General features: G+C 41.1%; 1 long non-coding RNA gene across 1 annotated transcript; it reads right to left on the minus strand.

The window, feature by feature from the left end:
* Positions 1-1,281: 1,281 nt before the first annotated feature.
* Positions 1,282-2,981, minus strand: LOC136794031 (uncharacterized). The gene is made up of 3 exons (XR_010840227.1): positions 2,911-2,981; positions 2,128-2,254; positions 1,282-1,357 (listed from the first exon to the last, which is right to left on the minus strand). It is a non-coding gene; the product is annotated as an uncharacterized lncRNA (long non-coding RNA).
* Positions 2,982-26,146: the final 23,165 nt, after the last annotated feature.

Genomic DNA, 26,146 nt, shown 5'->3' on the forward strand with positions numbered 1-26,146 from the left:
GGTTCTGATCCTAGCTCTGCTTGGAGGCTGCTAACCCTTTCACTCCGTGCCTCAGTTTTCTCTCCTGAGGAACCGCCAGGTTGACCTGCTGACCTCTGCAGCCCCTTTGGCTTCCCTATCCAGTGACGGCAGAGGCAGACTGGTTTAGGGGAAGGAGAGTGGGCTTTGCGCTGCTTTATTAGCTGGGTGACTAGACAATTTTTTTTTTTGCAGTACGCGGGCCTCTCACTGTTGTGCCCTGCCCCGTTGCGGAGCACAGGCTCCGGATGCACAGGCTCAGCGGCCATGGCTCACGGGCCCAGCCGCTCCGCGGCATGTGGGATCTTCCCAGACCGGGGCACGAACCCGTGTCCCCTGCATCGGCAGGCGGACTCTCAACCACTGCGCCACCAGGGAAGCCCGTGACTAGACAAGTTTTAAACTCCCTCTGACCCCCTTTCCGCCATTCATTTAACAACAATATGGCTAATCATTTCTACTTAATAGAACTGTTGTGAGGTTGAGATCATGTATTTAAGGACGTGGCCAGTAAAGTCTTGGTGTATTATAGGGCAGGTGGCTTAGTTCTTTTTCATTTTTCTTGTTTGGTCGTTGTCTCTTTAATCCTCTGACTTCCAGGAGTTTGTGCAGAAGTTGGCGCATGCTGGCTTTGTCAAAGCCAATTGCAGTCATTTCTTCCCAGTTCTGCATTCAGTCACATGTCCAAGCTTGACATTGGCCATGGTGGGAGTGTTAACAGCATGGAAATAGGCAACTGTAAATAAAGGCACTTTGTTTCTTCCTTGACGAGACAGTCGTTAGATATTACTAGCACACCACTGGGCCTGACCTTGCTCTTTAATTTAGGTTTGCTCTGATTTCTCTGGATTTTGAACATATTATTCATTCATGCAGCAACTACTCTGCATAAGGGCTATGGATAGGGTTGTCAGATAAAATACAGGGCACCAGTTCAATTTTAACTTTAGATAAACAATGAATAATGTTTTCCTATACGTGTGTAGTATGCAATATGTGGGATATACTTATATTTTTAAAAAATTAAAATTTAGCTGAAGGTCCTATATTTTCATTTGCTAAATCTGTCAACCTTAGCTATGGAGAGTCCAGTTATGCAAGATACCTACCATTCCTGCATCATTGCTTATGACCTAGCAGGAGTGCCGACCTTATGAAATTTGAAATCAGGAGATGAACCTGGGTCTTTTGACACTCTGTTCCTTATCTTCATCACCATCACCATTTATCCTTTATTTAATGATTATTGAGCACTTACTGTATGCTAGGCATTATTCTAGGTTCTGGCGATTCAGCAGTAGACAAAGCACATGCATCTCTATTCTCACAGAGCTTCCCTCTGGTGTGGGAAAGACAATAAATAAGATAAAAAGGTAAAAGGCATCATATATTAGATAGCGGTAGACCGTATATTAGGTAGTACTGTGGAGACAGATAACCTAGGGAAGGACCTGTAAGAGGTAAGGGAGCACGCCTTTCTACGAGAGTGTTCTAGGTAGAGGGAGGGGCAAGTACAAAGGCCCTGTACTGGGTGCCGGCCTATGCCAGGCCTGTGCTAGGTGCTTCACTTCCATGATCGCATTTAGTCCAAGCCGTGGCCCTGGGCGGCAGGTATTAATATCATTCCCCTTTTGCATGTGAGTAAACTGAAGCCTTTTTCGAGAGGTTAAATCTCTTACACAAGGTCACCCAGCTAATCAGTGGCAGAGTCCACACTCTTACTCAGGACTGGCTGGTAACCACTCGGATTTTCTTTCCCACTGAGAACAAGTTTTAGAAGAGGCACTTCTGAATTCTCTCCACTCCCAACCTGCTCTGGCTCTGGGGAGGACCCAGGGGGAGGCTGGAGCAGCTCTGAGCCTTCCCAGCTTCGGCTGAGGGCAGCTCCCCGTAGGCCCTGCAGTGAGTGGGCAAAGCGCCTGGTCCACAGGACCCGTTCCTCCTTCCACGCAGCGCCAAACCAGGGGCCTTGGTGCCACATGGCACGAGGTGTCCTCTCTCTAGGCTCTGCCCCCACCGCCCTCCAGCGGGTCACAGGAGCCCCTCGCAGGCCTCAGCGGGGCCTGTGCGCCCGAGGCTCCCCGCAGGATGGCGAGGTTAGCATCTCACCTCCGTCGTGCCGGGCTCAGCGCGCTTCTCTCCGCCCAGGAAGCGCCTTGGCCGGCCTTTGGAGCCTTCTCCCATGCGGCGGGGGGCTGGCGGACACCCCGAGGGCCAACAGACGCTGACCTTGCACCTAAAAAGAATACATTGTTTTCAAACACGGCTTCCTATTCCTGCCAGATAAACCAGCACATTAACAATGCGTCCAGGTTGTAAAATGTTGGCCAGGGTTTCTTTTTTAGCAGCGAACTTTTTGTCAAGAGATTGGCATTTTCCTTCCCATTCACGCCCGGCCGGCTCTGCTTTCAGGGCTGGGCGCTGGCCCCTGGGGTACCCAGAGACACACACACTCGGCCCGGCTCAGCCTTGCAGCGTTGATAACATTGTTATTATTAGACGTGGCCTCTGGAATCCCGGAGGTCATTCCCAGACAACAGCCCTTCTGGTGCAATGAAAGAGCAGCTCCGGTTAGGTTATCGCGGTGGCGGCCCGGATCCATTACCTCCCGGGCGGCTCCTGCACAAGAAACCCGCCGGGAAAGTTATCCCCGGAACCCGGGCTGAAACCAGTGCCCGGGACCAGTGCACCTGCCCCTCCTCGTCGCGGGTTCTGGCACCACGCGAATCCTCCCTCCGCGCTTGCTGGATGACCCCACTCGCGCCAGGCCTGACACCGGGTTCATTTGCCCCGAGTGGCTGGTTCCCTGACTCCTAGCTTCTGTCCCATGCCCTCTTCTGTGTCCTCAATGTCCCTTCTTTCCTCTCCCCCTATCCGGGGTGCCTTACGTACCGCATGTGTCCCTGAGCACTGCCTGCAAAAATTCACTGCCTCTTGTTTGTCGGTTTCTTCCTCGGGCGCTTTAAGATCTGTGTATGTTTTTATCACAGCGTAAACGCCCTTAAGTGTTTTCATGCGACTTCCCAGCCAGACCGTAAGCTGTAAACCTTCTTGTGCCCGTGCTGCCTCTCATGTGCTAATGATACCAGACTGTGAGGTCCTTGTGGGCAGAAAATTGTCTCTTTTACCCCCAATGAGGTGTGAAATATCTGCAGTCAACTGCAGAAAATACACAGATCTTAGGTATGTATATGTATACATTGAGTACAGCTCAGTATGTGTGTGTGTGTATATGTGTGTGTGTGACCCAGGTCAAGATAGTGTTTCTAGATTCTTCTTCCCAGTCAATGCCCATCCCCACCCATAACCACTGTTTTGATATCTAAGAGATGTCTTAAATGTCTTTTCATCCCACCTAGCAAATGCTTGATAAATATATTTTTCAAGTAAAACGTATTATGCTTTGCACCCGATGAACACTGCCTAGCGCTATATACTCCTTTGCCTGCCTGAGGTGGGTCTTGGTTCTTAATGGGTTAATCAAGTAAGCCTGAGGTTGTATTTCAGTAGCTTTGCTCAGTGCTGGATTTAAACACAGTGGAAACCAAGTTAAGGGCAGTGCTGTTCTGTATATCAGTATGCCCACTGAGCCAAGGAGACCCATTTATTTTTAATTGAATTAAATTGCTCACAAAATGAAAGTAGCATACTTTCATTAATATTTAATTACATACAGTGTTAAACAATGATCACAAAGAAAACTTTGCAGCATTTTTTTGTCTCTGCTTTTTTTTTTTATTACTTTGTTAAACAAGATTCTCTTATTAGCAGTTTTATGCTTGGAATTTTAAGCGCCCTGCTCTTATACCTCTCCTGAAGTACTTAATTGGCAGGACTCAGCTGAATGAGGTGGTAGGTTGGCTGTGATGCTGGCCACTGGCGTGTGTGTGTGTGTGTGTGTGTGTGTGTGTGTGTGTATGTTTATACATGTATATACTCTAATTTCAGTCACTTGGCCACAGAGAGATATTTGTGGGGGCAATCAGGGCCTCCAGCAAAGAGATAAAAGTCCACTTTCTGGATATCTTGAGGTCAACCAGTCATTCCTACTGCTCCAAAAAATTCTGTATGTAAAGTCAGCCCTTTGTATCTGTGGGTTCTGCCTCTGCAGTCACAGAGGGCAGACGGTACTACACCATTTTATATAATGGACTTGAACATTTGCAGGTTTTGGTATTTGAGGGTGGTCCTGAAACCAATCCTTTGGGGATATGGACAGATAACTGTACTGAGAAAAGACATTACATTTTGCAAGAGGTCATCCCAAAGAATTCTACTTTCCATGATGACCCATTTCTGTATTTTATTAGATTGTTCTCACATCATAGAGCAGTGATTTTAAACTTCTGAGCACCTAGGTAGCCCTGAGGTGCTTGTTAATAGATTCCTTGGTCCTATGGTCAGAAATTTTAATTCATAGAGGCCAGAGAATCTGCATTTTCCACAAGTATCTGAAGTGTTGATTCTGACATAGGAGATTGGAAGACCACACTGTGAGAAATATCATCATGAAGTTATAGAACAGAGTTAAAAAGACCACTTAGATTTATTTTTAGCAATGGAACTGTTTTTCAAATTAAGTCTTATATATATCCTCAGTAGGTAAAACAAACAAAAGGGTTGTCACTACTGGGACTTTGCTCATGGTGCAGTGGTTAAGAATCCACCTGCAAATGCAGGGGACATGGGTTCAGTCCCTGGGCCGGGAAGGTCCCACATGCCACGGAGCAACTAAGCCCATGTGCAACAACTACTGAGCCTGTGCGCTAGAGCCCGAGAGCCACAAGTACTGAAGCCCATGCACCTAGAGCCCATGCTCTGCAACAAGAGAAGCCACCACAATGAGCAGCCCACACACTGCAACGAAGAGTAGCCCCCATTCTCCACAACTAGAGAAAGCCCATGTGCAGCAATGAAGACCCAATGCAGCCAAAAATAAATAAACAAATAAATTTATTTTTTAAAAAGTCCTCATACTGTTTCTCAGTCATTTCTTTTCCTATGAGATTGGGCATCCTGTCCTTCCCCATCTCCCTAAAAAAAAAAAGGATTGTCACTGTGATTAAAATGATGGTGGGGTCCCTTGTCTTTCCTTTTCCCCTTTGTTTCCCCTTAGCCTTTTTCTGGGGGTTGGAGCTACAGAGCTATAGCACTTGGAGGTTACAGTTTGGAAACCCCTGAATTAATCTTAGTAAATAAATAATAGACTAGTTATTATTATTATTATCTTGACTAGTTAAGTAAATTCATAATGTCATGTAGGAATTGTCTAAGATGTGTCCAAAGATAAAATAACTTCCCAGAGAAGTAATATAGAATTCTCTGTCAGGAGAGGAGTCTAGGCAGTCACTGACTGCTACGTGACAGGGATATTCATTTGTTTATCCATTCATTCAGCAAAAGTTGACTGAATGACCTCTACGCAGTGGACACTAGTGTCAGCACTAGAGATACGCTGTGGACAAGATAGACCAGGTCACTGCTCTCAGAGAGCTTGTGTTGTAGTGGGGGAACAGAGATGGTGGAAGAGAAAGCAAGCACATAGCATTATGGGGGACGTAAATGGAGTCATGTGTTTGTCAAAGCAGCTCTCCCAGAAGAGATGATATTTGAGCTGAGACTTTAATGATATCCAGGTGTAGGAAGCAGAGAGAATCCCAAACAAGCTGAACCCAAAGAGACCCACACCAAGACATATCATAATGAAAATGGCAAAACTTAAAGATAAAGAATTCTAAAGGCAGCAAGAGAAAAACAAAGAGTCATATACAAGGAAGGTTATCAGCTGATTTTTCTGCAAAAACTTTGCAGGCAAGAAGGGAGTGGCATGATACATTTAAAGTGCTGAGTGAGAAAAAAACTACAACCTAGGATATTCTACCCGGCATATTTATCATTCAGAATTGAAGGAGAGATAAAGAACTTCACAGATGAGCAGAAACTAAAGGAGTTCACAGTAATAAATTTATCCTAAAAGAAATGTTAAAGAGTATTCTCTAAGTGGAAAAGGAAAGGCTGCTACAAGAAGCAAGAATTTACAGGAAAGAAAAATCCCACTAATAAAGGCAAATACATGGTAAAGGCTATGGATCAACCACATAAGTAAGCTAGTATGAATATTAAAAGACAAAAATTGTAAAATCAACTATAACTACAAAAATAGTGAAGGGATAAACATGAAGATATAAAATATGACATCATGGGCTTCCTTGGTGGCGCAGTGGTTGAGAGTCTGCCTGCCGATGCAGGGGATGCGGGTTCGTGCCCTGATCCGGGAAGATCCCACATGCTGTGGAGCGGCTGGGCCTGTGAGCCATGGCCGCTGAGCCTGCGCGTCTGGAGCCTGTGCTCCGCAACCGGAGAGGCCACAACAGTGAGAGGCCCACGTACCACAAAATAAATAAATAAATAAATAAAAAAAAATAAAATAAAATATGACATCAAACCCCCCAAAATGTGGGGGAGGGGAGTAAAAAAATGTAGATCTTTTTTTTTTTTTTTTTTTTTTTTGTGCTACGCGGGCCTCTCACTGCTGTGGCCTCTCCCACCGCGGAGCACAGGCTCCGGACGCGCAGGCTCAGCGGCCATGGCTCACGGGCCCAGCCGCCCCGCGGCATACGGGATCCTCCCAGACCAGGGCCCGAACCCGCGACCCCTGCATCGGCAGGCGGACTCCCAACCACTGCGCCACCAGGGAAGCCCCTAGATCTTTTATAATGTATTTGAACTTAATTATCAGTTTAACGTGAGTAGATATAGGACAAAATATATGAACTTCATATAGCTACAAATAAAAAACTACAATAGATACACAAAAAATAGAAAAGAACATAAGCATACCACTAAAGAAAATCATCAAACCACAGGGAAGAAAATAAAAGAAGAAAAGAACAGAGAAGATCTACAAAACAACCAGGAAACAAGTAACAAAATGGCAATAAGTACATGCCCATCAATAATCACTGTAAGTGTCAATGGACTAAATGCTCCAATAAAAAAAATAGGGTGGCTGATTGGATAAAAAAAAACAAGACCCATCTATATGCTGCTTACAAGAGACTCACTTCAGCACTAAAGGCACAGAATAAAGGTAAGGTGCTGGAAAAAGATATGTCATGCAAATGGAAGCAACAAGAAAGCTGGGGTAGCAAGACTCATATCAGACAAAATAGACTTTAAAAGAAAGTCTGTGACTAAAGACAAAGAAAGGCATTATAAAATGATAAAGGGATCAATAAAAGAAGAGGATAGCACTCATTAACATATATGCATCTAATACAGGACCACCTAAAAATACAAAGCAAATATTAACAGACATAAATGGAGAAATTAACAATAATACAATAATAGTAGGGGACTTTAATATCCCACTTACATCAATGGACAGATCATCCAGACAGAAAATCTAAGGAAACAGTGATCTTACATGACACATTAGACCAGTAGGACTTATTTGATATCCACAGGACATTCCATCTAAGAACAGCAGAATACACATTCATTTCAAGTGCACATGGAACTTTATCTAGGATAAATCACATGCTGGTCAACAAAACAAGTCTCAACAAATTTAAGAGGATAGGAATTATATCAACCAGTTTTTTCTGAGCACCAAGGTATGAAACTAGAAATCAATTACAGGAAGAAAAATGAGAAAAACACAAATATGTGGAGAGAGACTAAACAACATGCTACTAAAATATTAATGGATCAATGAAGAAATCAAAGAGGAAATCAGAAAGTACCTTGAGACAAATTAAAATAAAAGCACAAGTTTCCAAAATCTATGAGATGAGGAAAAGCAGTTTTGAAAGGGAAGTTTAAAGAGAGACAGCCTACCTCAAGAAACAAGAAAAATCTCAAATAAACATCCAAACCTTCCATCTATAAGAATTAGAAAAAGAAGAACAAACAAGGCCAATAGTTAGCCAATAGAAGGAAGGAAATAATAAAGTTCAGAAGGAAATAAAGTAGAGGTCCAAAAAAAAAAAAAATAGTAGAAAAGGTCAGTGAAAACAAGAGTTTGTTTCCTGAAAAGAGGAAAATTGATGAGCCTTTCGTCAGGTGTCTTCAAGAAAAAGAGAGAACCCAAATAAGGAATGCAAAAGGAGACATCACAATCGATATCACAAAAAAATCATAAGAGAATACTACAGACAGTTAAATGCCAACAAATTAGACAATCTAGAAGAAATGGACAATTTCTAGAATCATACAATCTTTTAAGACTGAATCAAGAAAAAAGTAGACAATTTGAACAGACCAATCACCAGTAGTGAAATTGAATTAGTTATCAAAAAACTCCCAGCAAACAAAACTCCAGGACTGGATGGCTTCACAGGGGAATTCTACCAACCATATAAATCACTAGTACCTATCCTTCTCAAACTATTCCAAAAAACTGAAGATTGAAGAGGAGGGAACACTCCCAAATTCATTCTTTGAGGCCACCATCACACTGATACTAAAACCAGAGAAAGGCACTGCAAAAAAAACCTTGCAGGCTAATATTTCTGACAATTATAGATGCAAAATCCTCAACAAAATATTAGCAAACCAAATTCAGCAGCATATAACAGGGATCATACACCATGATCAAGTGGGATTCATTCCTGGGATGCAAAGATGGTTCAGTACCTGCAAATCAATCAATGTGATATACCACATTAACATAATGAAGAATTTAAAAAATCACATGATTATTTCAATAGATGAAGAAAGAGCATTTTATAAAATTCAATATCCATTCATGATAAAAACTCTTATCAAAGTTGGTATAGAGGAACATATCTCAACATAATAAAGGCCATATATGACAAATCTACAGCTAACATCATACTCAGTGGTGAAAAGCTGAAAGCTTTTCCTCTAAAATCAGGGACAAGGATGCCCACTCTCACCATTTCTATTTAACATAGTATTGGAAGTCCTAGCCACAGCAATCAGATAAGAAAAAGAAATAAAAGGCATCCAACTTGGAAGGGGAGAAGTAAAACTGTCACTATTTGCCGATGACATGATACTATATATAGAAAACTCTAAAATCTCCACCAAAAAAGTATTAGAACTAATAAATGACTTCAGTAAATTTGCAGCATGCAAGATTAATATACAAAAATCTGTCACTTTTCTATACACTAGCAATGAACATCAGAAAGAGAAAGCAATCCCATTTAAAATCACATCAAAAAGAACATAATACCTAGGAATAACTTAACCCAGGAGGTGAAAGCTCTATACTCTGAAAACTATAAAACATTGATAAAGGGGATTGAAGATGATACAAAGAAATGGAAAAATGTTCTGTGTTTACAGATTGAAAGAATTAATATTGTTAAAATGTCCATACTACCCAAAGCAATCAACAGATTTGATGCAACCCCTATCAAAATACCCATGACAGTTTTTCACAGAACTAGAAAAAATTATCCTAAAATTTATATGGAACCACAAAAGACTCTGAATAGCCAAAGCAATCTTGAGAAAAAACAACAAAGTTGGAGGTATCACACTCTCGAACTTCAGGCTATACTACAAAGCTACAGTCATCAAAACAGTATTGTACTGGCACAAAAACAGGCACATAGATCAATGGAACAGAATAGAGAGCTCAGAAATAAACCCATGCACCTATGGTCAATTAATCTATGACAAAGTCAGCAAGAATATACAATGGGGAAGAACAGTTTCTTCAATAAGTGGTGCTGAGAAAACTAGACAGCTACATGTAAAAGAATGAAATTAGAACATTTTATCACACCATATACAAAAATAAACCCCAAATGGATTAAAGACCTAAATGTAAGGCCGGAAACCATAAAACTCCTGAAAGTAGGCAGAACATTCTTTGACATAAATAGTAGAAATATTTTTTAAGATCTGTCTCCTAAGGCAAAGGAAACAAAAGGAAAAATAAACAAATGGGACCTAACTAAGCTTAAAGAATTTGCACAGTAAATGAAACTACTGACAAAATCAAAAGACAATCTATGGAATGGTAGAAAATATTCACAAATGATATGACTGATAAAGTATTAATATCCAAAATATATAAACAGCTCATGAAACTCAATTCCAAAACAACAACAATAACAAAAACCCAATCAAAAAGCAGGCAAAAGACCTAAATAGACGTTTTCCCAAAGAAGATATACAGATGGGCAACAGGCCATGAAGAAGTGCTCGACATCTCCACTCATCATAGAAATGCAAAACAATACAACACTGAGATATTACTTCAAACCTGTCGGAATGGCTATCATCAAAAAGACCACAAATAACAAGTTCTGGGGAGGATTTAGAGAAAAGCGAACCCTCATACACGTTGGTGGGAACATAAATTTGTGCAGCCACTATAAAAAACAGTATGGAAGTTCCTCAAAAACTAAAAATAAAACTACCATATTATCCAGCAATTCCACTCCTGGGTACATATCCGAAGAAAATGAAATCAGTAATTTGAAAAAATACATGCATCTTAAAATTCACAGCAGCATTATTTACAATAGCCAAGATATGGAAGCAACCTGTGTCCATCAACAGATGAATGGATAAAGAAGGTGTGATATATACATATATATATCTATGCATATATATATATATTGGGTTGGCCAAAAAGTCGGTTTGGTTTTTTCCATAAGATGGCTTTAGTAGTGCTTAGTCGTCTTTAACTTCATTCAAAACAATTTTGTAAGCCTGTATTGTGACAGCTGTCATATCAGCATGCTTTTAAAAAAACTTATCAAAGTTCGTGAATTTTTGTGTAGCCATTTTAATATTGAAGATGGAAGAAAAAAAAACAACATTTTAGGCATATTATGATTTATTATTTCAAGAAAGGTAAAAGCGCAACTGAAACGCAAAACTAAGATTTGTGCAGTGTATGGAGAAGGTGCCGTGACTGATTGAACATTTCAAAAGTGGTTTTCGAGGTTTTGTGCTGGAGATTTTTCGCTGGACCATGTTCCATGGTCAGATAGAACAGTTGAAGTTATAGTGATCAAATCGAGACATTAATTGAGAACAATCAACATTATACCACGCGGGAGATAGCTGATATACTCAAAATATCCAAATCAAGCATTGAAAATCATTTGCACCATGTGATTGGTTATGTTAATCGCTTTGATGTCTGGGTTCCACATAAGTTAAGTGAAAAAAACCTTCTTGACTGTATTTCCACATGCAATTCTCTACTTAAAGGTAATGAAAATGTTCTGTTTTTAAAACGAATTGTGACTGGCGATGAAAAGTGGATACTGTACAATAATGTGGAATGGAAGAGATCGTGGGGCAAGCGAAATGAACCACCACTAACCACACCAAAGGCCGGCCTTCATCCAAAGAAGGTGATGTTCTGTATATGGTGGGATTGGAAGAAACTTCTCTATTATGAGCTCCTTCCAGAAAACCAAACAATTCCGACAAGTACTGCTCCCAATTAGACCAACTGAAAGCAGCACTCAACAAAAAACACCCAGATTTAGTCAACAGAAAATGCACAATCTTCCATCAGGATAACGCAAGACCACATGTTTCTTTGATGACCAGGCAAAAATTGTTATAGCTTGGCTGGGAAGTTTTGATTCATCCACTGTATTCATCAGATATTGCACCTTCAGATTTCCATTTATTTTGGCCCTTACAAAATTCTCTTAATGGAAAAAATTTCAATTCCCTGGTAGACCATAAAAGACACTTGTGTTCTTTGCTCAAAAAGATAAAAAGTGTTGGGAAGATGGAATTATGAAGATGCCTGAAAAATGGCAGAAGGTAGTGGAACAAAATGGTGAATATGTTGTTCAATAAAGTTCTTGGTGAAAATGAAAAATGTGTCTTTTATTTTTACTTAAAAACCAAAGGAACTTTTTGGCCAACCCAAATATACACACATTCATACAATGGAATATTACTCAACCATAAAAAAGAATGAAATTTTGCAGTTTTGCCTTATAAAACATGGATGGACCTTGAGAATATTATGTCTAGTGAAATAAGTCAGACAGAGAAATATAAATACTATATGTGATAGCATACAGTATTTGTGGAATCTAAAAAATGTGGAGTCTAGGGCTTCCCTGGTGGTGCAGTGGTTGGGAGTCCGCCTGCCGATGCAGGGGACACGGGTTCGTGCCCCGGTCCGGGAAGATCCCACGTGACGCGGAGCGGCTGGGCCTGCGCGTCCGGAGTCTGTGCTCCGCAACGGGAGAGGCCAGAGCGGTGAGAGGCCCGCGTACCGCAAAACAAACAAACAAACAAAGAAACAAGCAAAGAAAAAAATGTGGAGTCTAAAAAATAAACAGGGAATTCTCTGGAGGTCCCAGTGGTTAGGACTCAGTGCTTTCATTGCTGTGGCCTGGGTTTGATCCCTGGTCTGGAAACTAAGATCCTGCAAGCTGCATGGTGTGGTCAAAAAATAAATAAATAAATAAACGAATGACTATAACAAAACAGAAACAGACCCACAGATATAGGGAACAAATTAATGGTTATCAGGTGAGAGAGAGAAGGAGGGAGAGGCAAAATAGGGGTATGGGATTAAGATGTACAAGCTACATGTATAAAATAAATAAGCTACAAGGATATATTGTACAGGACAGGAAATATAGCCACTATTTTATAATAAGTTTAAATGGATTATAGTCTATAAAAATATTGAATCACCATGTTGTACACCTGAAACTAATGTTGTAAATCAAATATACCTCAATAAAAACTCTCCCATATGACAGTTTTTCTTGGGTAGAGAAGAGTGATTGCAATTAGCTGTACACCCCAGAATTTGTAAGAAATGCCCTGGGCTTTGGATTCAGAAAGAGAAGGGATGATTCCCTCTTCTACCACTTCCTGGTTGTATGATTTGGGTTAAATGACTTAAACTTTTGAGTCTGTTTCCTCATCTATTATATAATGTCGAATTCTGGGGAGGATAATACCAAATAGTGGTGGACAGAGGACTAAATGAAATTTATGCAAAGTGCCTGGTGTTCAGTAGGCACTCAGAAAATGTTCTTTCCATTCCACTCTCTTCCACTCCTCTCTGACTTTCTCCCTTCCCTTTCCTTTTCCTCTGTTCCCCTCCAATGGGACATATAACTTCGGAGCATAAAAGAAGGGACTGGTAAGCAAGGATCCTGCAAACAAAGCCTGGGGTTCAACAAGCATGATGCTTGTCTTAGTCACAGAGGCTGGAAGGAGAGCAAAGTTCCCCCTTAAAAGTCCTTGGAGGCTTGCTTTTCTCCCTTTGCTGGGTGATTCATGATCTTGTGGCTATTTCAGGTTATTGTTAATTGACCTTTTAGTTTACAAAGCGCTTTCACATACCTTATTGCATTTGATCTGCACAATAACTGCAGGGCAGCGTTTATTTTCCTTCTTTTACAGATGAGCCAAGTGAAGCTCACAAGGGTTAAGAAATGAACCCACAAACCAAAAGTAAGAGGCAAAGTCTGATTTTGAGCCCAGATGATCTCACACCTCTGTTAGTGCAAGTCCATTATTCTCCCCTTGTCTCCCTGAAAATAATTGTCACATTAGTAACACAGTAATGGTTCGCTCATCAAGAGATGTCTATTATATGAAGTTTGTTTGAAAGGTGTTTCTGGGGATAGAAAAGTTAAGTAAAAATCATAGCCCCTGCTTTCGGAATAGAACTGCTATTTAGGATAGAGCTGGGCTAAGAGCTTTCTGAGCAGCCCTTTTGATTTTTCCATCTCTCTCCTTTTAGAACTCTGACTCCAGTAATTCCAGTCACCCCACTGGGATGCATACCCCTTGATCCTACTTCCATTTTACCATCACTCGCTTGAATTATGTCCTGGTTTCTCTTAGAGTATGGCCCCTACGTAACATTCTCTCTTGCCTCCTCTCTCCTCGCTGGACTTGTCTGGCAAAACCTCAACCCTGGTTGAATTTAACTACCAACCTGCATGGTACCCACACCTTTCTAGCTGACCATGGCTGGAGAAAAATACACAGCTATGGCGAGTGGCCTTGGTTTAAACTCAGGATGACTAATTCGAAGCTGGCTGTCAGTGTTGGCTGCCAATTCTACTATAATTCCCTAGTTCACTCACTTTCCTTCTCATCTAGACAGCTATTTCACAACTTCTTCTCTTTCCTCAGTATGCGATATCTCCCCTCCCATCTGTGCTCAGTAGGGAAATCTATAAACTTTACCACCACATCTACCTACCCATCTGCCTTTGGACTATGTGCTCTACCTTCAATATATAGGTTGCTAGGTAAGGAAGACCCCTTTACTTTCGCTACTTGATACTACATGTTGCTTTGTGTCTTGCTACTCAAAGATATCACTCCAGCAATTCTGTATCATCCATTTATCCCTTTGTAATGCATCAATCCCATCAGCATACAACCCATATTGCTATTTATCCCCATCTTAAGAGATCCTCTGCCCTGACCTCTTATCCCCCTTTACCTTTTACTCTATTCTCCTTAATGGCAAAAATCAAAAAGAACTGGTGATATTCAATGTCACAATTCCTCTCCAATTCTCACTCTACTCCAGTCTGCCTTTCTTCCCACTCCAGTCACCAAAACTGCTCTCATCAAGGTCACTAATAACGTTCATGTGTCTAAATTTGACAGTCACTTCTCAGTCCCCATCTTGTCTCTCAGAAACACTTAACAATGTGGATTACTTTCCTTGAGCATCTCCTTACTAGGCTCTTAGGTTACCATATGTTTCTGGATTTCCTCTAACTTGCTGGCCACCCTTTCCCATTCTCCTTTGCTGGTTCCTGTTTATCGCCCTTACCTCTAAACATCGAAGAGCGCCAGAGCTCATCTTCACACCTCTTCTCTCCTTTCTCTATGTTCACAGCCTTAATGATCTCATCGAATCCCTTTCAATAAGCGGATGACTCCCTGTTACGGGCTGAATTGTGCCTTCTCAAAACTCATATGTTGAAACGCTAACTGTCAGTACCTCAGAATGTGACTGTATTTGGAGATAGAGCGTTTAAAGAAATGATTATGTTAAAATAAGGTTGTTAGGGCAGGCTCTAATCCAATCTGACTGTTTTCCTTATAAGAAGCAGAGATTCTGAAACACAAAGAGACACCAGAGATGAACATGCATAGAGAAATGACCATGTGAGGCCACAGCAAGGAGGGGTTCATCTGCAAGCCAATGAGAGAGACCTCAGGGGATACCTTGATCTTGGACATCTAGGCTCCAGAACTGTAGGAAAGCAAATTTCTGTTGTTTTAGCCACCCAATCTGTGGCATTTTGTTATGGCAGCCAAGGACCCATCATACTCCCACATTCCTATCTCTAGCCCTGTACTCTCCCTGGAACACCTAGGTCCAACTGCCTACTTGATATCTCCACTTGGCTATCTAATAGGCATCTCAGGCTTAACATAAATTTCTCTGCAAACCTATCTCTTCAACAGTCTTCCCCATCTTAGTGAATGATAACTACAAACTTTTTGCTTAAGCCCAAATCCTTGGAGTCACCTCTGACTGTTCTCACTCTCTCTGTCTCTCTTTTCCCTTTCATGTTCCATATTGAATTCATAAGCATATATTTTCAGCTCAACCTTCAAATTAAACCCAAACTACGTTATTTTATGCTACCATCATGCCACCATCTTGGTCCAAACCTCATCATCTGGCACCTGGGATAGTCCAGTAGCCTCTGATCCATTCTTTGTCTTTCTGCCCTCACCTCCTCCTAACTCTGCAGCCAGAATGTTCTTATGAAAGCACACTGGGTCACATTACTCTTCTGCTCAAAACCCTTCATAGTTCGCATCTCTTACTCAGAATAAAACCAAAGTCCTTACAACACCTCACCTCCCTGACCTCATTTCCCATTCTTTTTTTTTTTTTTTTTTTTTTTAAATTTTTTATTTTTTTGCGGTACTTGGGCCTCTCACTGTTGTGGCCTCTCCCGTTGCGGAGCACAGGCTCCGGACGCGCAGGCTCAGCGGCCATGGCTCACGGGCCCAGCCGCTCCGCGGCACGTGGGATCCTCCCGGACCGGGGCACGAACCCACGTCCCCTGCATCGGCAGGCGGACTCTCAACCACTGCGCCACCAGGGAAGCCCTCATTTCCCATTCTTTTCCCTCTTACCCACTTGGCTCCAATCCAAATTGCCTCCAAATTTTCTTCAGCCACATTCCAACACTCCTGCCTCAGAGCTTTTGTTCTCACTACCTACTACCTCCTTGGCCTGGAGTGCTCTTCCCCCTTTATCTCCTTCAGTTCTTTGCTTCAGGGCCTGCTTCTCAGATAGGTCTTCCTTGATCACCCCTCCACCCCCGTCAGGCATTTCTTGACACATCTATATATTTAACTCTTATTTTTTCCTTGTTTCTTTTTACCAGCAGGTAAGCTCCAGGGAGGCACAGGTTGAGAGCAAGTTTGAGGTTAAAGCTTTTAATTTTGTTTTCTGTTCCATTTTTTAAAAATAATTTTTTATACTTTTAAATTTTTAGCTGCTTTGGGTCTTTGTTGCTGTGCACGGGCTCTCTCTAGCTGCGGCGAGCGGGGCTACTCTTCATTGTGGTGCATGGCCTTCTAGTTGCAGTGGCTTCTCTTTGATGCTGAGCATGGGCTCTAGGCTCACGGGCTTCAGTAGTTGTGGCATGTGGGCTCAGTAGTTGTGGTTCGCAAGCTCTAGAGCGCAGGCTCAGTAGTTGTGGTGCATGCGCTTAGTTACTCCGTGGCATGTGGGATCTTCCCGGACCAGGGCTCGAACCCATGTCCCCTACGTTGGCAGGCGGATTCTTAACCACTGTGCCACAAGGGAAGTCCCTTCTGCTGCATTTTTAATGCCTAGAACTAAACTCACCTCTGGGCCCTGGCTCATATAGCTCATAGGGGCATTCAATAAATATTTGTTGAATGAATCAGTGAATGCACTAGTAGAGGTCTTAAAGGTTATGCTGAGTAGTCTAGAATAAATATGACAGGAGGAGAGAATCCATGGAAGATCCTGAGGGAAGAATTGATTGACGGTGGTATCTGAGGAAAATAATTTGCTCTAATAACTGTAATAACTGCTGTTCCTTCTGTGTTTTTTTCCATTTAAATTTTTATCTGGCAAATTTCTTGTTATCCTTTTGGATCCAGCATAATAGACTTTGGCCATAAGTGACTTCCTCTGACAATGGCTACAATGAACATTTGAATCTTCTTCTATGCCTGCCGATTTTTTTTTTTTTTACCCCTAACTCCCAGTCCATCCTTCTCCCTCCCCACCTCCCCCTTGGCAACCACAAGTCTCTATGCCTGTGAATCTGTTTCTGTTTTGTAGATAGGCCATATTTTATATTCCAGACCCTTCTCTTTGCACTCAAGCCCAGGGCTGGTCCTCCCTGTGCTCTGCCTTCTTGGATTGAGCCTTGCCCACCTCCCTCATGTTCTCTCTGGGAAATTAGCACCAAACCATCTATCAGTTTACCTCTGACTCGCCCACTTTGGCTTCAAGATGATGAAAGAGCGGAGCTATTTAGCTGTCAAATGCTCTGACTATTGCCCAGATGGACAAGTGCCCACGGATTTTACTTCTCCTCAATAACACTGACTACTACTACATATTATATGTCTGCCTCTTGCCTTAGATTGTGGATCCTTGAAATCAAGGATTGCAATGTCTGGTTCCTGTACCTCCTTCACCTAGCATTACATGTAGCATCAGTAACCAATAAGCATATGATTTCAGTAACTGGAAAGTAGAGATTATAGATTCTCTTAAGGTATATAAGTAGAGAAATAATTTATTGCCAAGAAAAATTAGGTTCCAGGTCACGAAAGGACCTGTAAATTTGGTCACTGTAGCTCTGTCTGAGATCTTTGAGGAACTGACTGGAAAGTGAGGTACAAAATACCACATTTGAGCAAGTTTTATCTTGACTTGAAATGATCAAATTCACTGTCACAAAAAAGGATAACTGCTAATAATGATAGCTAACATTTATCAAGCTCTTACCATATACCAAATACTTACAGCTTAGCCATAGCACATGTGAAGAAGAGTTAGAGAGTTTAACTAACATAAAGCTCAACACCAAAAAATACTGTGAATGACATTCCACCCCACAAAAAAAAAAAAGTGCTTTTAGTAGGCATTATAGTAGCTCATGTTTAAAATTAGGGAGGTGATTGTCTTGTCTTAGTCTGTAGTATTTAGAACATGCATGAAATATGTCATCCAGATGCTATACTTCTTTTATATGTAAATTTAGTTAGTTAGTTAGTTATTTTTGGCTGCATTGGGTCTTCGTTGCTGCACGCGGGCTTTCTCTAGTTGCAGTGAGCAGGGGCTACTCTTCATTGCGGTGCACAGGCTTCTCCTTGCAGTGGCTTCTCTTATTGTGGAGCACAGGCTTTAGGTGTGTGGGCTTCAGTAGCTGTGGCACGTGGGCTCAGTAGTTGTGGCGCACAGGCTTAGTTGCTCTGCGGCATGTGGGATCTTCCCGGACCAGGGCTCGAACCCATAGCCCATGCATTGGCAGGCAGATTCTTGACCACTGCGCCGCCAGGGAAATCCCCAGATGCTATACTTTAAAAAAGAAAGTATAGAATGTTCCAAAGAAGGTGTGCAGGCTAGAAAAAGACTCAGAACCCAGTCTAATGAAGTGTGGTTGAAGGCACAGGAAGTTTTAGTCTGGAGAAGAGAAAACTCATTAGGGGAGCAACATAATTATTGTCAACTACAGTCCTCATCATTGGAAAAGTGACGAGATTTTTTTTCTGGATGTTTTCTGGATGACTCCACAGTGGATGAAGATGCTGGGAGATAGATGTTCACGTAGAATAAAGGAGGACATTTCTAAGGGAGACTGTGACATTAGAATGGGCAGCCTCAAGAGACAGTGAGGCCTTTTTCATTGGAGGTATCCAATCATAGGTGCACAGTCGCTTGGCAAGGGCGTTACAGAGGCAGTTTCAGTGTTTCAGTGGAGTCCAACCAAGTGGCCCTTTCTCACCTGGAGGTGGTCAGGTTTGATTAGTTGAGATCATAAGGCTAGTGGCCTGGGAGGGGCCATGGTGCACGTGACTATATTTCAGAGCCATCGCTGATCCCCTCCGTGGGCCAGAGTACAGTGTTAGTTGTGTTGACTGAAAAATAATTTTTTTTTTTGTTCAGAGAAGCCATGGAAATGTGAAATCTAAGTCAAGATCTATTTGCTCTATGAAGATATTAAAAACTGTGAGCTTTTCAAGATAAAGTATAAAAAGAAAGCAAATGGAATTGATATAAGCCCTCTGATAACAACATGTTAATGTTAGCACAAGCTCAAGTAGAAGGGGTGGTCAACACCACTTCTAGCATACCCAGACACCTATGTCCCTGAAGCTTCAAGCCACACTTTAACTACACCAACCGAGAGTCAACACCCTCTGCACACTATACATTTGCCTTCTAACGATTTGAATCCACATCCTTGTCACCTCTATAGACCAAAGGCATCCTGAGTCAGGATCATGTGTGAATTAGCTTTGGATCCCACAAAGCTCCTAGCATAGGCCTTTACACACAGATGGTGCCTAATGCATATTAACTGAGTTAATTCATCAAAACTTTCTACTACATAGTTCCAAGGAATTGATTATTTCAAGGTCAAAAAAATCAAACCAACGGGTTATTTGGTATCATATAGTATATCATATGTTTTTGAACATTACTAAGGGATCTACCTGTTGGAGTGAGTTTTCAGAGTATAGTCATCGTCCTTGAAAGGTAAATTACAGGGTGAAACAAATGATTCCCATTTCCAAAGAGAATTAAATGGAATCCAAATTAAATGTATTAGCCATTTATCAAGAGCCTACTATGTAGCAGGCATCAGGCCAGACTCCATAGGGATTACAAAAATGACTCACATGTGAAACCCACTTGTAACAAGCTCTCAATATTATGAGGCAAAGTGATAACTAAACTGTTTCAAGAGTCCTTAACAGTTGGTCCCACTTTATCTACTTTACCCACTTAAATGAGAAGGAACTTTGGGGGTTGAGAGTGAGTAAGTTGAGAATAAGGCAGAAGATTAAATGAGAGCTAGAACTCATAAATATGATGGGGGTTGGAGCCCTAGTGTAAGAAATGGTTAGTGTATATTCCCTGGTGACACGAACGAATACATAACTCTCGAAAGCAGAGAAGTTGAATATTTAGTTTTGTTGTCTGCTCTGAGGACATTTGCATGGACCCCTTGTTGTTACTATTGAAATCTTCAGTTAAGTTTACTCAAAGGGATTTGTTGGATGAGAGGTGTTTGGGGTAAAATTAAGCAAAGCAGTCACATCCTACTTTGGGGTCCCTTTGGGGTACACAGTGTGAACAGCGTCAAAGGTGAGTTGTGAGGGAGATTGAAAGTTCACCAGAAAGCAGGAAATATGAGTCAGAATGATGAGCTGAAATGTAAGCTCTCCAGACAACTCTGGAAACATTGTGAGAGACCCTGAGATTTCTCTTAAATGGAGTAAGGGGATTTGAGCCAAGCTTGAAGGACGACACAAACTCTTCAAGCTGAGGGCTTGGGATAAGACAGGTAGCTGAAATATTGTTTCATAAAGAAAAGAGAAATACCATTTGGTAAAGCAGTCAGATGTGAGTAAATGTGAGTAGTATCATCAAAGTTTGCTTTGCAGGAGTGAAAGACAATGGTAGTGACATTGATAAGTGATAGCAAGAGATGGCTTTGGACCAAATTGAATTAGCAGTGATGGTGGAATGTTTTAGAGGAAACATCCTGGAGGACGTAGAAACTACAGGATCAAAGCAAAGTAAGATTTGGGAATGTGAAATAGGAGCATTAGGTTAGAGGTGGTAATAGGAGCAACAGAAAGGAAAGCTTCAGAAAGATTGATGTGTGATATTCCAAATTAAGAGGTGATAGAAAGCCAAATATAGCTGGGGAGAAAGAGGAAGCAGGGAGCTAGGAGGAGAGCCAAGAAGTTAATATAATGGGAGCCCAGGAAGAAGCATCATTCAATAAGTGATTGATTAACAGTATCAAATGCAGCAGAGATACAACAAAGGAAATAGATAAGGGGGAGCCTACTGGATTCGTATTAACGTGTGTATAAAATATTTTACTTTTGTACTTACACTTCAGGATTCAAACATCATGATCATAATCAAATAATAATTCTGGTGTGACAAATGCAGGGGCTACAGAAATATTTATATTTTAGAGATACTCCTAAAGACTTTACAATCTGAAAGGTAAGATTTGACCGGTCCAAACATATATACATATTGAACAATTCTGACACTATTTGCACAGCACAAGATATTTCCAAGTTCTGTTTTATAAACATTCTAAAAGAGTATTTGATAAAGATAAATTCCAATTTAACAAAAAAAATCGGACTGTTCCTTAGAGTTCAACATAACAAAATGTCCCCCTGGAGATGAGGCAAAATGAATGCAAACATAATATCTAAGACATATATCTTAGAGAGGAATTAGTATTTAACCTTCTCTCCCCAAAACCTAGCACTTATAAACCTAGTAAAAAAAAAAAAAAACTCTGGCAATTTGTATATCTGATGCTGATGCTTTGCATAAAATAGTCATTATTTTGATGACTGGAAATTCTTACTCTTCAATACCCTTCACCCAGCCTTTTGCTGGGAATTTCTCTCAGGCCATCTACCTCTGGGGATTTCTAGGTTTCCTCTGACTTCCTTTCTTCTTTCTTCTTTGCTCTTCTACACCCCCCAATTGCTGTATATTTCTTTGTTTCTTGCTCACAGAATTCCAGCTACTTCTCTGTTTTACAAGTCTTCATCTTTTACCTGTGATACTTAGGAAAGTTGTACAATCATTAACCAGAGAGAAAGGCTTTCTTTCATTTATTTGGAAGTAAGGCAAGCAGTTGCATAGAACTTATGGAAGCAAGAAACCAAAACGGAAGTACAAATTCCCCCTTTATCTTCTATCGTTATAATTCTACTGAGGCTCTGACTGCAGTTTAGCTCATTGAGAATGTGTGGTGGTGGCCTTGACAATGAATTTAGGAGGTCTCCAATTCTAGGAAGTGCAATTGACCAAGGCCTCTAGCTTCTGTGCTCTGAAATCTACCACCCCATTCACACCAGGGCTGTGCTTCCCTGGAGCTTCTCCCGGCAGTGACTGGGTGTGGCAAGAATATTAAGGCAGATTGCACTCTGGGAGGCACCGGACTCCTCTGATGGCTGGCTTCCGTTTGAGGATTTCCCAAAGTCTTGCTGAACCTTCCTTAGACTGAATGGAAGTCTAGGATGCATCTACCCAATTTACCCTCTTTTTCCCCTTCTCTTGGGCTAAGACTTGCATCACTGCCTGGCAGCTCTTCCTGCTTTCCCTGGTTCCTTCACCATTTTCTATCACAGAGCTTTCCTCTAATAAAATTCTTATGCATGTCTGCTTCCCAGAGCACTTGGACTAAAATACTCCCCTAATGGAAGAGCAAGGCTTACAGTCACATGTGTCCTAAACCCTGATATTCTCGCTAGCATTTGGTTCTGCTCACATAACCTACATCAAAATAGTTGAATGAAAGTGATCTTATTTGCAAAGGGGCTGGTGGTGGCTAAACAAGCAAATCTGGTAAAGAGTCAATAAAATTTTTATTGAGACATGATCAGAAAGTCAAATGCTGGAAGACATTTGCTGAAATTCTACACTTCACTACCCTCACTTGGCATTGTATTTCTCTCTTCTACTCACATTTCACACAAGAGATAGGATTGAGTGAACAGGCGTTGGTTGGGTAAGGTCTCTTCTCTGATCTCTAACAGATTTATTCAACACTGCCTGCATATTTGCGGGAAAAAATTGACTCAGTATTACTAGGAAATTGTCCTGACTCAGAGTCATAAAGTTAGGAATATTTGGTTTCCTACAAATGATCTATAAAACTGAGATAAAATTTTTTACTTATCAGATTGGCAAATATTTAAAAGATTGATCTCATCCAGTGTTGGTGAGAGGATAAGGAAATAAGCCACTTCTTTATACTTGCTAGGAGTATAAACAAGGTGAAAACCTTTCATAAAGTTAATTTGTCAGGATCTATCAAAATTAAAGAGGAACACAATCTATGGTCCAGGAACCCCATTTTGGAATCTTTTCTACAGAAATGTTTGAACAGGAATACAAAGATCTATATACAAGGATGTTCACTGCAGTTTATTATATTAGTATTGTTATTGCAATAACAACATGGGAAGCAATCTAAATGGCCAGCAAGATGAGGTTAGTTAAGTAAATTATAGTATATCCATACCATGGAATATTATGCAGCTGTTAACAGGATGCTACTAGCCCAGAGGGCACCTTTATGTAAATTAGAAAAGGATACCCCCTCCTCTGGGTAAACAAAGCCAAATGCTGGGAAGCACAATTTGGTGAATGGAGCATAGGCTAGATTTTAACTCCCAATACTCCCCCTCTGCCAGGTGCTCCCTTGCAATGCAGAATCTGGACAATACTTAACAACACTGGCTGTTAGAAATAATGAAATAATGTTTTACATAATGGCATGGAAAGCTCTCCATGATACTGTAACCCCCTCCCCTACAAGAAAAGAAAGAAAGAAAAAAAAAAACACATACAAGAAGAGAAGAAAGTTGGTGAAAGTATTACTTATTTCTGCATGATAAATTTCCCCAAATCTTACTGCATTAAAGAAACAAATATTTATTATCTTACAATTTCTGTGGGTGAGGAATCCTGGTCTAGCTTAACTGGGTCCTTTGGCTCAGGGCCTCTCTAAAGGCTGATATCAAGGTGTTGGCCAGGGCTGCAGTTGTCTCAAGGCTCAACCAAGGAGGGATCAGCTTTCGAGTTCATGCTTGGGGTTGCTGGCAGGATTTAGTTCCCTGTCTGCTGTTGCACGGAGGGCCTGAGATCTCTGATGGCTGTTGGCTGGAGACCACCCTTAGTTCCTTGTCAGGTGGGCCTCTCCTTAAGGCAACTTGAAACATGGTGGCTGACTTTCTTTAGACTGAACAAGTGAGAAGAGCCAGAGAGAGTGTGAGCGAGATGGATGTCAAGAACCTTTGCAGCCAAGCGACATCCATCACTTTTGCAGTATTTTATCCTTTAGACACAAGTCACTAGCTTCAGCCCACACACAACGGGAGGGGATCACACAAGGGCTTGAATACCAGGAGATTGAGTGCATTTGGAACCATTTTAGAATCTGCATACCACAGAATAGTCATTGAACTGTAAATATGTAAATAGTTATCTCCAAGGCAGGAAACTGGAGACAATTTTGCTTTTTAAGATATTATTCCAAACTTAAAGAAAAGTTATAAGAATAGTCCAAAGACCTCCTATATGCATGTTTACCCGGATTAACCAATTTTGCCCCCTTGCTTTATATCATTCTCTCTCTATGTTCATCTATGTATGCATATTATCTTTTCTTTCTGAACCACTGGAGAGTTAAGCTGGAAATATAGTGTCCCTTTTCCTCTTTTTATCTCAGTGTTATTTTCTAAGAACAAAGACATTTCTTATATAACCATAGTAAAATATTAAAATGAATCAGAAAATTAAACGTTAATACTATCCTATTACAGAATCCATATTCAATTCTCAGGAGTTTCTTCATAGCTATCTTTTTCTTCTTGGTCTAGGATCCAACCTGGGATCATGCATTTCATTTAGTGATCATGATGACTCTTTAGTTTCATTCAATCTGGAGCAGGTCCTCAGGTTTTCTGTGTCTTTCTTGACCTTGACTTTTCTTTTGTTGTTGTTGTTTTTGTGGTACGCGGGCCTCTCACTGTTGTGGCCTCTCCCGTTGGGGAGCACAGGCTCCGGATGCGCAGTCTCAGCGGCCATGGCTCATGGGTTTAGCCGCTCCGCGGCATGTGGGATCTTCCTGGACCGGGTCACAAACACATGTCCCCTGCATCGGCAGGCAGACTCTCAACCACTGCGCCACCCGGGGAGCCCAACCTTGACGTTTTTTGAAGAGTACGGGCCAATTATTTTGTAGAAAACCCCTCAATTTGGGTTCGTTTGCTCATAATTAGATTTAAGTTGCGTACCTTCTGCAGGAATACGACAAAAACACTGTTACCATTAAAAGCATTGTGCTTTTAATAAACATATTATTAAAATTTATTCTATTTCAATTGAGTTATTTGTAGTGAGGTGGATGGACCTAGAGTCTGTCATACAGAGTGAAGTAAGTCAGAAAGAGAAAAACAAATACCATATGCTAACACATATATATGTAATCTAAAAAAAAAAAGCTTCTAAAGAACCTAGGGGCAGGACAGGAATAAAGATGCAGACCTAGAGAATGGACTTGAGGACACGGGGAGGGGGAAGGGTAAGCTGGAACGAAGTGAGAGAGTGGCACGGACATATACACACTACCAAATGTAAAATAGATAGCTAGTGGGAAGCAGCCACATAGCACAGGGAGATCAGCTCGGTGCTTTGTGACCACCTAGAGGGGTGGGATAGGGAGGGTGGGAGGGAGGAGATAGGAGGATATATGTATGTATATAGCTGATTCACTTTGCTATAAAGCAGAAACTAACAAACCATTGCAAAGCAATTATACCCCAATAAAAATTTTTTAAAAAATTTGTTCTATTTCAATAATTATTATTGAATAATTATTATTTCAATTTGTTATGATGAAGATTTACTTTTGTATAGAAAATGGAACATTTTAATATCAATACCAGAAAAAAAGAAACCCTCTTTCTCTATTTTCACCAATTGCACCACTATTTCCCATGATAAATGATAGGACATTGCTTTGGGTGTTTACAGTGGGCGCTGACCATGGGTTTATATATTCTCACCATCCTTCTGGTCATAGCATTCTCTTGGATGCTCTAATGAAAAAGCCAGACGGGGTGGCAGTCATCAGTGAAATGAATAAATACTTTGAAAATGAAGTCTTAACACAGGGAACGACCTACTAATCTTTAATGGCTATAACTGTGATGTGGATTTCAGCTGGAGATGCCAGCAAAAATTCAGTTCAGGTTCAAGGCCAACATTACCTGGCCAATGATAACATTAGTTAGAGATTCAGCTAATCTTCAAAGGACAAGGAGAACTTTCTAATTTTAGCACCAGCACTTATTAGCACTTCAAATGAATGGGTGATTACTTTAAAACACC

The sequence above is a fragment of the Kogia breviceps genome, chromosome 1 (genome assembly GCF_026419965.1).
Source record: "Kogia breviceps isolate mKogBre1 chromosome 1, mKogBre1 haplotype 1, whole genome shotgun sequence".
NCBI classification, from domain to species: Eukaryota; Metazoa; Chordata; class Mammalia; order Artiodactyla; family Physeteridae; genus Kogia; species Kogia breviceps.